Raw genomic sequence first — 15,114 nt, forward strand, 5'->3', positions numbered from 1 at the left:
TACGTTGATAAATACATTTGATAAATATATTTTTCCTTGATCTTTTGACATATAAGAAGTCACTGTACTATAAAAATATCATGTAAGTTTCAGAACTCAAAACTTCCTTGTTAGTCCAAAAACAGCTGTTATTGAAACCAAAATGACTTGTTTCGGATTTTGTCACATTATGACATCAAAGTGCGACGAAAGACCGCCTCTGCAGAAGAAGATCAACGCCTACTTCTACATCATTGCCTCTTTAGCCCCGCCCACCGATTCACGCATGTAGAGCACGTAGAGAACGCTGCTTTTGTTATCGTTTTGATCTAATCCCTTGGCTGTAATCCAGTGAGTGACATCTTCAGTTTTGTCATCAGTAAGACATTACAACCCATTTAATTTTATTTAAAACACGACAAATAAAATTAAAATGTATACTTTCTTCACTTTATCGAATAGAATGAACTATAAATAGCCTATAAGAACGACAGTGTGACAAACAATGGCAAATTTATTCATAATTCCATTTTTGCTTTGAAAAACGCAAGACGCGGTGGAATGGGAAAAAAAACGCAATTTCTTTCAACTATGTAACGAGACATTTTTCAACATCAAAAGTTTTCAAAACAATTCCACACATGTATGGCGGGGACGTTGAGTAATTATTTTAATATGCAAAACTGTTACCCAATCATAGCAGTTGGCGTTTACTTCCAAGTCTTGAATGCGACATGCCTATCAAAACGGAGTGTTCGAAAAAGAGGGTCAAAACAGGACAGAAAATAGTTTAGTACTTCTAAATTGGGATGTTTTTTTGACGTAAAAATCTTGATAACATTATAAGTGGACCTCAGAGAACATTATAAAATAAAACAAAAAATGCAGTTCATGACTCCTTTAAGAGACATTCCTCCATCTTTCATGCTTTTTTGGGCCAGAAAATCCCTCTCTCTAAACCAGAGTGGAGCCCAGGGTGCTGAAAGTCAGGCATGCATTGGTGCATCAATGACAAGCACTCAGAAAGATGGGTGAGGGAACGCATAGGCATAAAAAAGTCACTGCTACTTCATGGAGCTTCAGGCAATGGGTGATATAAAGAGAATGGCTTAAAATGTCTTCTTATGGCTTGCAACGCAAAGCCGCACAAAAGTCTTTCTGCTGCCTCTCTCTGAAGCTGAGCTCTTTGTGTTGGATGTAACCTTCATGGCTGAGCCACTCTGTCTTTGCCAATCTCGTTACAATGTAGGGAGCAGAATAGGATTCGCAGTCAAAGGTTCATTGAGATCTGCCTGTTTTTCACTTTTCTACAGTCTCTGTCAGTCTGCCTTACTCTCTTTAAATACTAAATAAAAGCACTATTTATACTCTCTTAATGTCATTATGAAGTCCAAACTGACCATATTCACTTTTTTAATGTAAGTTCCTTGGCAATTCATCGCTTTACATGATTCCAATACTAATTACTTTGGAGCTACAAGAACATTACACCATGACAATGCTGATTTGAACACTAAAAAACATTTACTATAAATAAAAGAAAATGTTAGCTAAATATGTCTCAAAATATGTACACAGTTTATTTTGCAGGTTATGGAGAAATATGTTTTTTTATATTTTTTTTTATTTTTTTTTATCCAGACGGTGTGTAGTTACAGTAATAGAGGTTATAGCTATCCTAACCAGTCAAACCTTGACCCCTTGGTCTTCATAATCTTTAATCTTTAATCATCCCTGTTCCCTCTCCACAAACTAAACCGACTGTGTGCCCGCTGGCTTGAATTTTTGCACTTCGGATGAGGAATATTGATGAGGTCATGGTTGAGTTTGGTATGTAACACCTGCTATATATATATAGGTTAATGCAAATTAAAATCATTAAATGTCATGCTATGCTATATTTACTGAAAAACAGTGGTAAACATTTTAAATGTTTTACATAAAAAAAGGTTTTAAAATCCTTGAAATATAATCAGTCAAGTATCATGCATGTGCACACGGATATTATTCTGATTTCAAAAATGAATGGGAACCATGGGGTGTAAGCATAAAATCACAGTTGACCTTACATTTACTTTTTAAATGCACATTACTGGTCTTATTGTGCATTATTCATCTGTGCATGTCCTTCCAAAGAAAATAAAAACCTGTCTTCATATATATTTTTCATAATTATAACATGCTCCAACTCCGCTTTTCTGCAGTCTTTACTAATCCCTCTTAATTTGTTTGCATCTCCTCCTAACTACCAGGCTTCATTTTTGGTATGTAACACTTGCTTTGTACTATCCAATCATTTCCACCTGATCATTTTTTTTCTCATTGTCAATGTCTGGAAAAATATTCAAAGATGTAAGAAATGGGTTTAATTTGTAAATTTGTCAAATTACAGAGGTAAAATGGATTGTGAACGATATTTCATGGATATAAATGGACAAATATTAAAATGGCAACACCACAGCTATAAAATAAAAGAATGCCAGATTAATTAAAGCACAAAGAAATACAGCACCAAAGTATATATATATATTCGACAGTTCTGCAAGATTTATAAGAAGTAGCTGGGAGTGTGAAATTGCAGTCAGTGTGCCTTAAGCTTTACTACCAAACAAGATCTTACATCGACAGCTGACAAATGCCCAAGGCTGTGAGTTCTGGTGCACTGGACACTCTTTGCCACAGCAGTATCTTTAGGCTGACAACAATAAATCCACCATTAATACGCTGCAAAGTCCTTAGCACCTTAGATCTTAGCACCAGATCTCCAGAAATTAGTGATAAGAAATAAACAATTATTCAGTTTAACGCAATGAGTTCACTGAATGAAACCTTGCCCTTTAAGTGAGGTCAGAGAATACAGTACCGACATCAATACAGGATTAAATAAGGGCTAGAATCAATTAGGCTTTTTTTTTTTTAAGCCAGCTTACTTAAAAAGCATATGACTTGAAAGCACAAAAGCCCTGTTATCATTGTTATTACTACCTCTAGGCAAAATGCTAAATATTTAGCATGTAGCGTCTCTGAATAATGATACTTCCATTTGCAAACAGCTTGTTAGGCTCTTATAAAAACATTGACACATTGCAGATGCTTTATTCGAATTTAAACGTACTAATACTTAATAATCTGCAGTACTTGACATCTCATTTAAAGGGATAACTTAGTTCACCCAAAAATGAAAATTCTGTCAGTAATCACTCACCCTCATGTTGTTCCAACCCCGTAAGGCTTTCGTTCTTCTTCCGAACACAAATAAAGATATTTTTGATGAAATCTGAGAGCTGTCTCACTCCTCCATAGGCTTCTATGGGATCGAAACTTGCCGGCCCAAAAAAGTTATTAAATACATCGTTAAAATAGTCCAAGTGACTACAGCGGCTCAACCACAAGTTTATCAAGCGACGAGAATAATTTTTACGCGCAAAACACAACAAAAATAACGACTTTATTCAACTATTCATTTTCGTCTATGTGGGCCTGAATGAATTCACGTAGTGTAACAGCGCAGCGCGTCTGGGTTGTACGTCACCACGTAGGCTCACTATTGGCCGACGCTGGTCATGTGTGTGACGCGTGTGACGTACAACACAGAAGCGCTGCGCTGTTACACTACGTGAATTCATTCAGGCCCACACAGACTAAAATGAATAGTTGAATACAGTCGTTATTTTTGTTGTTTTTTGCGCACAAAAAGTATTCTCGTCGCTTGATAAACTTATGGTTGAGCCACTTTAGTCACTTTGACTATTTTCACAATGTCTTTATTCACTTTCTGGGTTTGCAAGTTTCGATCCTTTAGAAGCCTATGGAGGAGTGAGCCAGCTCTCAAAAATATCTTCATTTGTGTTCCGAAGATGAACGAAAGTCTTACGGGGTTGGAACAACATGAGGGTGAGTAATTACTGACAGAATTTTCATTTTTGGGTGAACTAACCCTTTATTATGACTCAGCTATGACTGTTACTGATTTATGTAAATGTCACCACTTTGATAAATGTGCTTAATCTGAGTCATATCTGTTCATGATAGTTAAACATACAATACTTTTAGCAACGTTTTTATTTCAGGATTAAAATTTAAGATACTTTTTAAAAAGAACGAGCACTGAAATAGTTAATATTTGTTTAATGTTACTCCTCCAGCCTTGCAACAATGGCTTACTGATTCTACTCTGCTCAAATTGCAGCTCGCTGCCCCATAAAGGCTTTTGCTATGGTCCTGTATTACAGCCTAAGCCAAATTACAGCCTGAGCCTTGAACAATAATGGCATCAACAACATAACACCACCACCATTACATCACCATTATGGCAGGAACAATACAAATTCTTGTGCTTCTCCAACTATTTAGCACAGCGCCTGTGATGAGCTGGATTAGCCAATGACTCGACAGAGCCACCCTTGTTTCTGGGTGATGTGTACCAGCCAGACTGTGTTAACCAATAGAGAGGCCCAATATTTAATTAGGAATACATTTTTCCTGTGTACTATGAAAATATAATGCAACTTTAAGAACTCAAATCTTTCCATAAATGTCCAAAAATGTGTGTTAAAACTAAGCTGCAAAAATGATCAATGATGCCTATAAGGTGATTAGAAATAGTGTAAGGAAACAGTGACAGAAGTTCAACTTTTAGACCTCAAAACTTGAAAAGGCAAGTTGATTGAAGGTGAAAAATCATTAGGACCCATTGACTTCCATAGTATTGAAAAAAAATAGTATGGAAGTCAATGGGGCCCATCAGCTGTTACCAACGGTTACCAACATTCTTCAACATATCTTCTTTTGTGTACAGCAGAAGTAAGAAACTCATACAGGTTCGGAAAACCTTGAGGGTGAGTAAATGATGACAGAATTTTATTTTTGGGTGAACTATCTTTAAGTGCAAGATGTGCAGCACCAATCTGCCATAACATTATAATGAGAACACTATTGTATAGAATACTGGTGAATTTTTGTCCGTGTTTCAGTGCATTGTTATGGGAAGAGTGGATCCACAATGGGAGTAACACATTCTGGCTAGCACGTAACAGTTAAAGTTCACTTGCATTTTCATCCTTTTCTGCAGATACAAGTTGTAATGTTACATGTATCTAGAATATCTGATTCATCTCATATAGGATGTGTAATATAGAACGGGATTCAGTTTACTGGTGTTCATTCACTCTTCAGCATCACCTCATGCAGCTATTCCTTTTAGATGATGCTTTTTCGAAAACAGTGATGTTTTATTGATAATATAGCAGTTATTTTTCTAATCATATTTTTCATTTTGATACATATTTTCATGTCACAATTTTTATTTGTCAACATTAATTTTCGTAAGAGTGTTTTAATTAAAGTATTTTCATTATTGTCATGGCGGACACACCCTGCCCCTTCCTGCCCCCTGCACATGCCCCGCCCCCTAGTACTTGAGTACTCGTTTTTAAGACCTTTCAGAACTCTAAATGAAAAATGGACAAAAATTCCCATCCACATACAGTATGTAACTAACATACCATCTGCAACATTAACACATGCTGTAGCCTAAGCCTATTGTCACATTTGGACAGGAAGTGCTCATATTTGTGCTCATTTTGAAAAGGGCACTTGTTATATAAATGCTACTTGGTCTTGATATGCACACTTGCTTTCTGCAGGATAGTGGCCTACATTCTGCAAGTATCACTCCATCATTTCCTCCCTCAGAGACAATGCATCTTTAAAATGTCATTTTTGCACAGCTTGTCTAAATTGTGGATTTTAGAAAACTCGAGCCCTGGATCCCAATTTGACAAATACATTTTCAGTAGCCTTCCGTCAGCTTGTCAAATCAAGATCAACCGCTGATTCATTATCACGGTCAAACCATAACTCACATCAAGGCGACTTATCTGACCAGATAAGATGAGATGACAGTCAATCCAACATGGTAATATAATTCAAACCTTTTTTTATAGGGAGATAATCGCTTTGCTACTTCTCAAACCTGAGCCATTGGGAGATGATTATATTGTGAATTGCCTCAGGCCTTCAGGACATATTTTAAAGAGATAAAAATTAGGTATTTGGAGTAAAAGTATCAAATAAGTCTCTTAGCCTGACTTTCACCCTCTTTTTCTCTTCATGCTCACATTTTTTTCGTTATCTGAATATGCTCTGAATGTATTCATTCACCCCAGTCCCAAAGGGCAAAGATGGGAAAATGTTGTTCTTGGTCCAGAACTTACACTCACCTAAAGGATTATTAGGAACACCTGTTCAATTTCTCATTAATGCAATTATCTAATCAACCAATCACATGGCAGTTGCTTCAATGCATTTAGGGGTGTGGTCCTGGTCAAGACAATCTCCTGAACTCCAAACTGAATGTCAGAATGGGAAAGAAAGGTGATTTAAGCAATTTTGAGCGTGGCATGGTTGTTGGTGCCAGACGGGCCGGTCTGAGTATTTCACAATCTGCTCAGTTACTGGGATTTTCATGCACAACCATTTCTAGGGTTTACAAAGAATGGTGTGAAAAGGGAAAAACATCCAGTATGCAGCAGTCCTGTGGGCGAAAATGCCTTGTTGATGCTAGAGGTCAGAGGAGAATGGGCCGACTGATTCAAGCTGATAGAAGAGCAACTTTGACTGAAATAACCACTCGTTACAACTGAGGTATGCAGCAAAGCATTTGTGAAGCCACAACACGCACAACCTTGAGGCGGATGGGCTACAACAGCAGAAGACCCCACCGGGTACCACTCATCTCCACTACAAATAGGAAAAAGAGGCTACAATTTGCACGAGCTCACCAAAATTGGACAGTTGAAGATTGGAAAAATGTTGCCTGGTCTGATGAGTCTCGATTTCTGTTGAGACATTCAGATGGTAGAGTCAGAATTTGGCGTAAACAGAATGAGAACATGGATCCATCATGCCTTGTTACCACTGTGCAGGCTGGTGGTGGTGGTGTAATGGTGTGGGGGATGTTTTCTTGGCACACTTTAGGCCCCTTAGTGCCAATTGGGCACCGTTTAAATGCCGCGGCCTACCTGAGAATTGTTTCTGACCATGTCCATCCCTTTATGACCACCATGTACCCATCCTCTGATGGCTACTTTCAGCAGGATAATGCACCATGTCATAAAGCTCGAATCATTTCAAATTGGTTTCTTGAACATGACAATGAGTTCACTGTACTAAAATGGCCCCCACAGTCACCAGATCTCAACCCAATAGAGCATCTTTGGGATGCGGTGGAACGGGAGCTTCGTGCCCTGGATGTGCATCCCACAAATCTCCATCAACTGCAAGATGCTATCCTATCAATATGGGCCAACATTTCTAAAGAATGCTTTCAGCACCTTGTTGAATCAATGCCACGTAGAATTAAGGCAGTTCTGAAGGCGAAAGGGGGTCAAACACAGTATTAGTATGGTGTTCCTAATAATCCTTTAGGTGAGTGTATATTGCAACATTATGCATTTCTCCTTATATGGACTTGTTTTTCTCTCTGTCTTACATTTCTATATAATGTGATGTGGTCAATCATTGCAAAGAATAAAGCTTAAAGGGGGGGTAAAACACTCAGTTTCAGTCAATCTCATGTTAATCTTGAGTACCTATAGAGTAGTTTTGCATCCTTCATATCTCCAAAAAGTCTTTAGTTTTATTATATTTATAAAAGAAAGATAGGCTGTTCCGAGTCTTTCCGGAAAAAACTGAGCGGCTGGAGGCGTGCCGTGTGGGCGGAGCGCCTATAGCTAACAACACACAGGCATTTGAAGCAGTTTTACTCACCGCCTGCGTTTCCAACGCATGACCGTGAACCTTTATCGTTGGGACTGCTCCATCCTTAAGCATTAGACGATCTGCAAATCCGGCGTCGAACTGGGCCTTGTTTATAAAACCTATGCAGCGCTGCCGATGATTTCCTGTTGAAGCGCGTTGATGTGCGCGGTCTCGCTCTCCTCTGGTCGACGTGTGCGCGGGCGCGCTTTTCCGAGAGAAATGCTCATATAAGGAGTTTCACTCTCGTCTACGTCATTAGATCCACGATCGAAAAAAAACAGCCGAAACTTGTACCGTTATTCGTCCAAAATATTTTTTTTAAACTTTGGCCGTGTTTAGCATGAGAAGCCATCTCTTTAACACTGTAAACAACTCTGAATACATCATTGTACCCCCCCTTTAAGAAGTTTGGGGAACAGAGACTTTGTGCTTCTGACTCTTTCCATGGGCCATTCTTGAATGAAATGGGGACTAAGAATATTGTGGTGGCACAGAGAAATAGAGTTATAATCTAATCTAACAAAAAGGTTCCCCATTTCTATCACTGGTAAGACATGAGGGCCTGGATTTTGCTTTGGCACAACAATTTGTTAGAAGTGCACAGGAAATTGGAGTAATCTCTCATACCTGAAAAGTCGTGTGAGGACACACAATGACACGGGTATCGTTTAACCAAAGAAGACAGTGAGGTCTACGTAATTTATAGTAGTACTACCCTCTAAACACACATTTCTGCCTTCTTCAAGGTGAAAATGTGAAATGTACATTGGAAGTTCCTCACAAACAAAATCATAATACCAAGAATATATCTGGGCCATATCAGTTACTAACCAATTTTTTTAGATATTGGATATTGCCTAATATTGGCTAGAAAAAAAAGAAATGGTGTAACATTTCAAAACATTTAATATGGTTACGGTCAAAAAAAGACTTTCGGTGTGTAAAGACAAATTACATCATGCCTGGTTAAGATATGGTGTAATGGAACATTTTAAAAAACATTTTAATGAAAAATAAAATTATGGGACAATTATAGTGTTTTAGGCACTGGGAAAAATATTATGTAACATCATAAGTGGACCTCAAGGAAAAAATGCACAATAAAAAAATATCCAATATAGCTCCTTTAATGTTATTGAAATCTGTATTATGACCTTAATGTTTTTTTTATTGTAAAAACCATGCACCAGCATAACCACTGCCTGTGTCCAGTTTTCCATCTTTTAAGACAGATTACATCATGATCGCTCTCAGAAGCACGCATACACTCAAGTTTTATCATCTAACCAAACTTTAATCTCAGTCAGTAGGCTATATTCCTCATGGACAGAAGCCACTTGTTTGTTTTTCCAAAACATAAAGTAGTAGTATGTTTTTAGCACCATCTGAATTCCCAAGAAAATTGTCTTAGATTTCTCATAAGCACTTCAAAACACACCCATGTGGTTTGGCACGATGCACTTTGCAGATTAAACAATTTGCCCGACACGCCATCATTAAAGCACATCATATACAACGTCTCTATCTGACATCTTAAATTTACTAGAGGGAAGAACAACCAGGGAGCACATTAAAGGTAAATAATAAAACCGGAATCACAGCGCCAACAGTTCCATAACTGCCTTATCATGTTATGCTCCGCTAATGAAACCCACAATTACCCATATTCCCAAAGGAATATGTTGCACCCTGATTGCATAAGAAACAACAGACAATAATAGGTCTGTAACACATTTAGAAATGGCAGATATGGGATACAGTTCAGTGAATCTGAACTAATTCAGATCCACAGCTTATTAGAGACAGATGTGTTGGTTATTAAACTCAAACCAATTTTCCCCTTCTTTTTATGTGCTTAGATAAATAATGATGCACTAACAGTTTTTATATATTTATCCTTGGTAAATAAATACCTTGGTAATCATAGTATATCAAAAGTATCATAATATTACCATTCCAGCCAGAATGAAAAATTAATAAGAAAGTGTATTTATAAGAGTGATTTTTTTTAGGCTGTAAATCCCAAAAGAAAAAAAACCAAACATAATTTTAATGTGTCTGTAACACATTAAAATCTGAAATAAAAGCCGATCACAAGTCCATTCACATAACTGGACATTAAGGCATGATAAAAAAGGCACAATGGCGATGTTATTAAAATAAATGATAGCTCTGTTTGTGGCCGGTCTACTTGCAATCATGTTTGAGGATCATTACATGAAGCCAAGGAGCTTTAAAATACAGCTCGGAGACATTAAGTGGTAGTGATGATAGCAGCAGAATAAAAGAAAAGCACTGCTTTAAAGGGAACTTTTTTAAACACGCTGAATACTGAATGTACCCTCACTCAATATTTAGCATATTTGCCCAAACAATAGCTTTAGTCCGATAGTACAAAATACTGTACTTTACAACAATTCCTTTAGACAGGAAACTTGGAACTGGGGAAAAAAAGAAAACTGTACTACACTGATTCTGCCCCTCCACTACTCTTAACCTTACATTTTCACCTGTCTTCAAAAATCACTCAGTTTCTTCAAGGCAATTTCTCACAAAACACACTTTTTGAGGGTTTTTTGTTAACTCTGATCCCAGTAACAATACAGCTTTGCTTTGTTCGGTTACGGTCCTGAACCCTTAAAAAAGTGTTTCTGCTCTTAAAAAAGTGCAATGGTGTGAAAGAGACATCTACACTATTATACGCTGCTGTCAGCTTCCCTCAACTTCAAGCCAATATGGAATAAAACATGATGTGTTAAAACAAAAGGGAGGCTTCATTTTCCCAGTAGCGTTTATGTCTTCAGTTTAGCCTTTTAGCCATCAATGCAAAGCACTGGGAACACTATTAATAATCTACTAGACCCCATTGCTTCCTGTGAAGGGTGCGCAAGTGCATTCAATACACCTTTTTCACACACTCTCGAGAGGTATCTGAGATACAACAATTTCCATCACCAGAGGGATTGTTTTTCCTAATTGACAGCCATCTTAGATCCATTAGTACACTGCTGTCAGTATACAAGGCTTTGATCTGTGATGTCAGCTGGATCAATTTCTACGCTTGGCAAATATGCAAATAATTCCGTAAGAAGAGATGTGTCAAAGGCACTCAGCATATGCTTGCGCTAAGACACTGGCTGTCTCTCGATAAAGAGAAAAAAGGGGGTGGAAGAGAGCGAGAGAGAGAAAAAGAAACAGACTCTGAGATTCCACAACGGCTGAAAAAAAAAATCATCTTAATACGACACAAGAGGCTTACAAGTCTCAGCATGCGCACGGGCGAAAGAAGCATCATGGGCCCACAGCCTCTCTGTGCATAACAATGTTTTGAAAAATTGCACGTCGCTGTTTGCTTTAAAAAACCCACAGAGTGCAGAGCAGAAAGGAGAGTCTCTTACTGGAGGCGCAAGGCGGATGACACAGAGCATTTGTCTTTATTTGCAGGGCTTCACCCTGGCTTACCGCACGGTCCGCTGGGAGAAGAGAGCCCCTAGATTAGATGCTAACGGACTTCTCAGGACACTGTCCAAAATGCTATTTTGCCAGGCATGAGAGTGGCCAGCTGTGTCTAGCCCACATGTAAATGAACTTGAATTCCCAATGACGGCTTTGTTGCTTTTTAACTCGGGCTGCCCACTGAATTTGCTCTATGTAAACACAAAAGTTGGACTCGCTTAGGATACAGTAACAACGCCGAGATCCCGAGGGACTCTGCATTTCCCTGAAGGGAGCAACATGGTGTAAGTCTCCTAGCAAAACATGACGAGTATTCAAAATACCAGATGAAGCAAAACATATTTTAGAAGGATAGATCATCAAAAAAAAAAACAGTATGATCTTCTACAGAACAACACAAAAGAAGATATTTCAAACATTTTGGTCCAAACAACATTGGGCCCCTAATATTTTACACACACACAGAAAAGACACTTTAAAAAAAAATATCTTCTTTTGTCTTCCACAGAATAAGAAAAAAGATTCACTTTTTCTTTTTAAACTACATGAGGTTGAGTTAATGACAGAATTGTCATTTTAGTTGACCTATCCCTTTAACTAACAAGCTTTTTAATATGGTACCTATCTCATTCTTCCTGTAAAAGCTTAAGTTTTCATTATAATTTCTATTATTTTTTTATTATTTCACAAGTTTCATCAGAGTGATCACAATCCCCGCTAACACTCTTTGCAAGAAAGTTACAATTAATGTCACCATGTTTTAGGCTACTTATTAGTCGCCTTCACATGTCTGTTGCCAATGAAGTGAAAATGAAGTGTAAAATGAAAATGACCTGTTAAATTAAAACTCTTCAGCCCTGACCTGCACGCAGATACCACTCATTTCAGTAACTTTTCTTAGAAAGGAGTAGGAAAGTATATATTATATAGAAGTGGCCTTCCTGTAACATTTTCTCAATGCTTCCACCAGCAGAAACCATCCATTAAAATTTTTATGAAATGCAACCACCCCAGAATCTTTTTAATGTCACTTGCACTACATCACTTCTGACAGCCCGCCACACTTACCATAAGAACACATTCACTCTCTCTCTTACTTTCGTCTTGATAACGCTTGCTATTTGTGACCGTGTAGTATATCAAAAAGGACATCCAAAACGACTTCAGCTGTTCGCCAAAACATTATTATCCAAAACAATAATTATGCACCATATTCTCCTATCAGCAGTGTTTTGACATTAAATGTTAGCCTGATTTATACCAATCTCATTTGCATGCATGTATGCAATCACACTGAATTTGTCTCTAATGTATTATGACATGAACATAAACAAAGGTTGCTTTGAAAGAAAAGCCAGGAAGCTCTGTGAGCCAAAGATAATCATACAACATGCCCTGCATTGTTATAGCCTGACCAGTGATTAACATTAAATATGATCCATATAAAACCTCATCTGCTTGGCCACCAGACGAGATGAGATTGTACTTAATGCAAGGAGCTCCAGTCTGTGATGCTGAGCGACAGATGCTAGATAAGTCTGTATATCCAACCACATATACAGATGAGGTCTATAACTTCAGTTTTATTTAGATCGCTGATCTTTGCCTACAGAACCCCGACACCAAATAGTGAGTCCAATAGTGACTAAATTAATAAATAAATCAAATAAGGAGCAAAATATAAGGAATATACGACTTTTAGCGTGATGCAGCGAGAAAATCCTTCACGGGAAATAAATAAATATATTGTGAGTGGTTTATGGGGTTTGTGGACAGCAATAATCAGTAAATCCGGCCGGATTAAGCGATGGAGGGACAGTGAGAGCGGATTAATAAACATCTGCAGAGGCACTAGTCTCCAACATAACGCTCTCTAACCGAATCAAACCCAGAGCATATCAGATCATTAACCCCAGCGCAACATGTCTCAAAGCATCGGTAATGCAGACCCGTCCTGACGTTAATGCGCTCTGTACACAACCCCAACAACAGCTGTTTCAGTAAGTAAGATCAATTCAAGCAAGGTTTGAAAAGTCAACAGTGATGATGACTTTCACTGCAAACATCAAGATGCTTGTCACTCTCACTTGGTTAAAAACAAACATATTTATATGGAGAGAGAGAGAGAGAGAGAGAGAGAGAGAGAGAGAGAGGAAATAAAATGTAATGAACATAACATGTATATATGTGTGTATATATGTGTGTATATATGTGTGTGTATATATATATATATATATATATATATATATACATATATAAATAAAAGTGAAAAGTCACGTGATATGAGGCTGTGACTCCACGTGATTGGCTGATCACGCTGTCAACTGGATAATGAAATCGTAACAGGTGCACAAATCAGCCTGAATGTGTCAAACTAGTGAAAATGGACAGACTCATTAGACAGTAAAGAACCGACCCACTCACACTTGTGTCATGAACTTGAAATGACTTGGAACACAAAATGATCTGTAAGTTTTTTCTGAATAAATTAAAGGTACACCTCTGTGCCTGCCAGCATAATGACACCTGCAGTGGTTACTGAGGATTTGATGAATAATGATCCCAAACAAGGTCACTTTAATACCGATAATACCAAAACAACAGTTTGCACTGACAGAATTGTACAAAGTATTCTTGCTACTGCACTATTAAAATTACTTTTGAAGCAATGCAAAACTTTTAAAAATGCCATTCATGAGACTTTTATGCATGTAAACACAGTTCATAAAAAAAAATACAATAATAATAATAATAGTGAATAATATTTATAGCAAAGTTTGTAAGGTAATAATGTAAGGTAAATGATGTTCCATTTACCACATGTACATCAAATAACAATGGAACAATATTGGACCAAAAACAACAATTGCAGTGAGAGTCGAGACTAGACAGACAAACAGACAGACAGACAGTTAGATAGATAGATAGATAGATAGATAGATAGATAGATAGATAGATAGATAATACTGTGAGTCCAACGAATGCTAATTAAACTATTCTATTGCTACTGCTAGTAGCTACTACTACTATAATATAATAGTCATTCCAACTAGTCATTTTGATATACTGTCTTCCCAACTAGATTTAATACTACTATTCTAGTGCTATTTTTACTACTACGCCTTCTACTACTATAGCACTACTACAAACAACATTAATAAACTGATCTTTAGTGTTTTGGTTGTATATCGCATAAATAGAAATCTTTGAAAATGAACGGAGAGACGTCTGAGCAGTCGTCAAAGTGAGGATGTGTCCCTTATCGAAGTAAATGACTAAAGAAAATAGCTATATGTCGCTAACCAAAAACACATGACGAAACGTGCATCGGCATACTCACTCTCCACAAATGTTTGAAGTGCAGATAGAAAAGCAATATAAACCCGAGTTCAGTATGATGGAGCGATGCACAGCTGATAAGACGCACTTACTGTGACACATCGAGTCTCTCCCCTTCCTTAGAGTAATGCGGGCTCACTGCGAGACTCTCACTGAACCGAGCATCCAAATAAAACGGACAGGGTCTCCAAAAAGTGCCGCTTAATGTCAGAATATGTGAGTGCCAGCGTTCAGCTGGAGATATCGCGCTATCCACACACGGTCCCCGCTGATTCCTGCATTAGATCAACATGAGCCCGCGCGCTGTTCGTGTGGCACGGGGTGGGCACCTCCCACATACTGTACTGTGCTGGAGGGCTCCCAAAGAGTCACACAAATCACATCATCTTTGTGTCACGAAGGGTTGAGGCTTTGACATTAGGGATACGAGGACACAGCTGAAATGGCAGAAACGTAAATTTGCAGTAAAATATGTCCATGGATTATTCATTTTGCTTTCAAGAGGGTGGGATGCTTTGGGTGCACTGTACAGAGAATAAAAATACTGTAAATTTTAGTAATTAGAACAACTACAACAAA

The 15,114-nt window shown here is 37.8% G+C and overlaps 1 protein-coding gene across 3 annotated transcripts in view; it reads right to left on the reverse strand.

Annotated features, from left to right (window-relative positions):
- Positions 1 to 14,878, reverse strand: part of cntn4 (contactin 4) — a 141,702-nt gene extending 126,824 nt beyond the window's left edge. For 2 of the 3 annotated variants that reach the window (XM_084127845.1, XM_084127843.1), the window contains exon 1: positions 14,628 to 14,848. The gene's annotated coding sequence lies outside the window, so the exon portion shown is untranslated. Of the gene's footprint in view, positions 1 to 14,536 lie in introns of all 3 variants that reach the window. The other variant, XM_084127844.1, reaches the window with a different exon arrangement.
- Between the last annotated feature and the right edge of the window lie 236 nt (positions 14,879 to 15,114).

This window comes from Abramis brama (assembly GCF_963993115.1).
Source record: "Abramis brama genome assembly, chromosome: 11".
NCBI lineage: Eukaryota > Metazoa > Chordata > Actinopteri > Cypriniformes > Leuciscidae > Abramis > Abramis brama.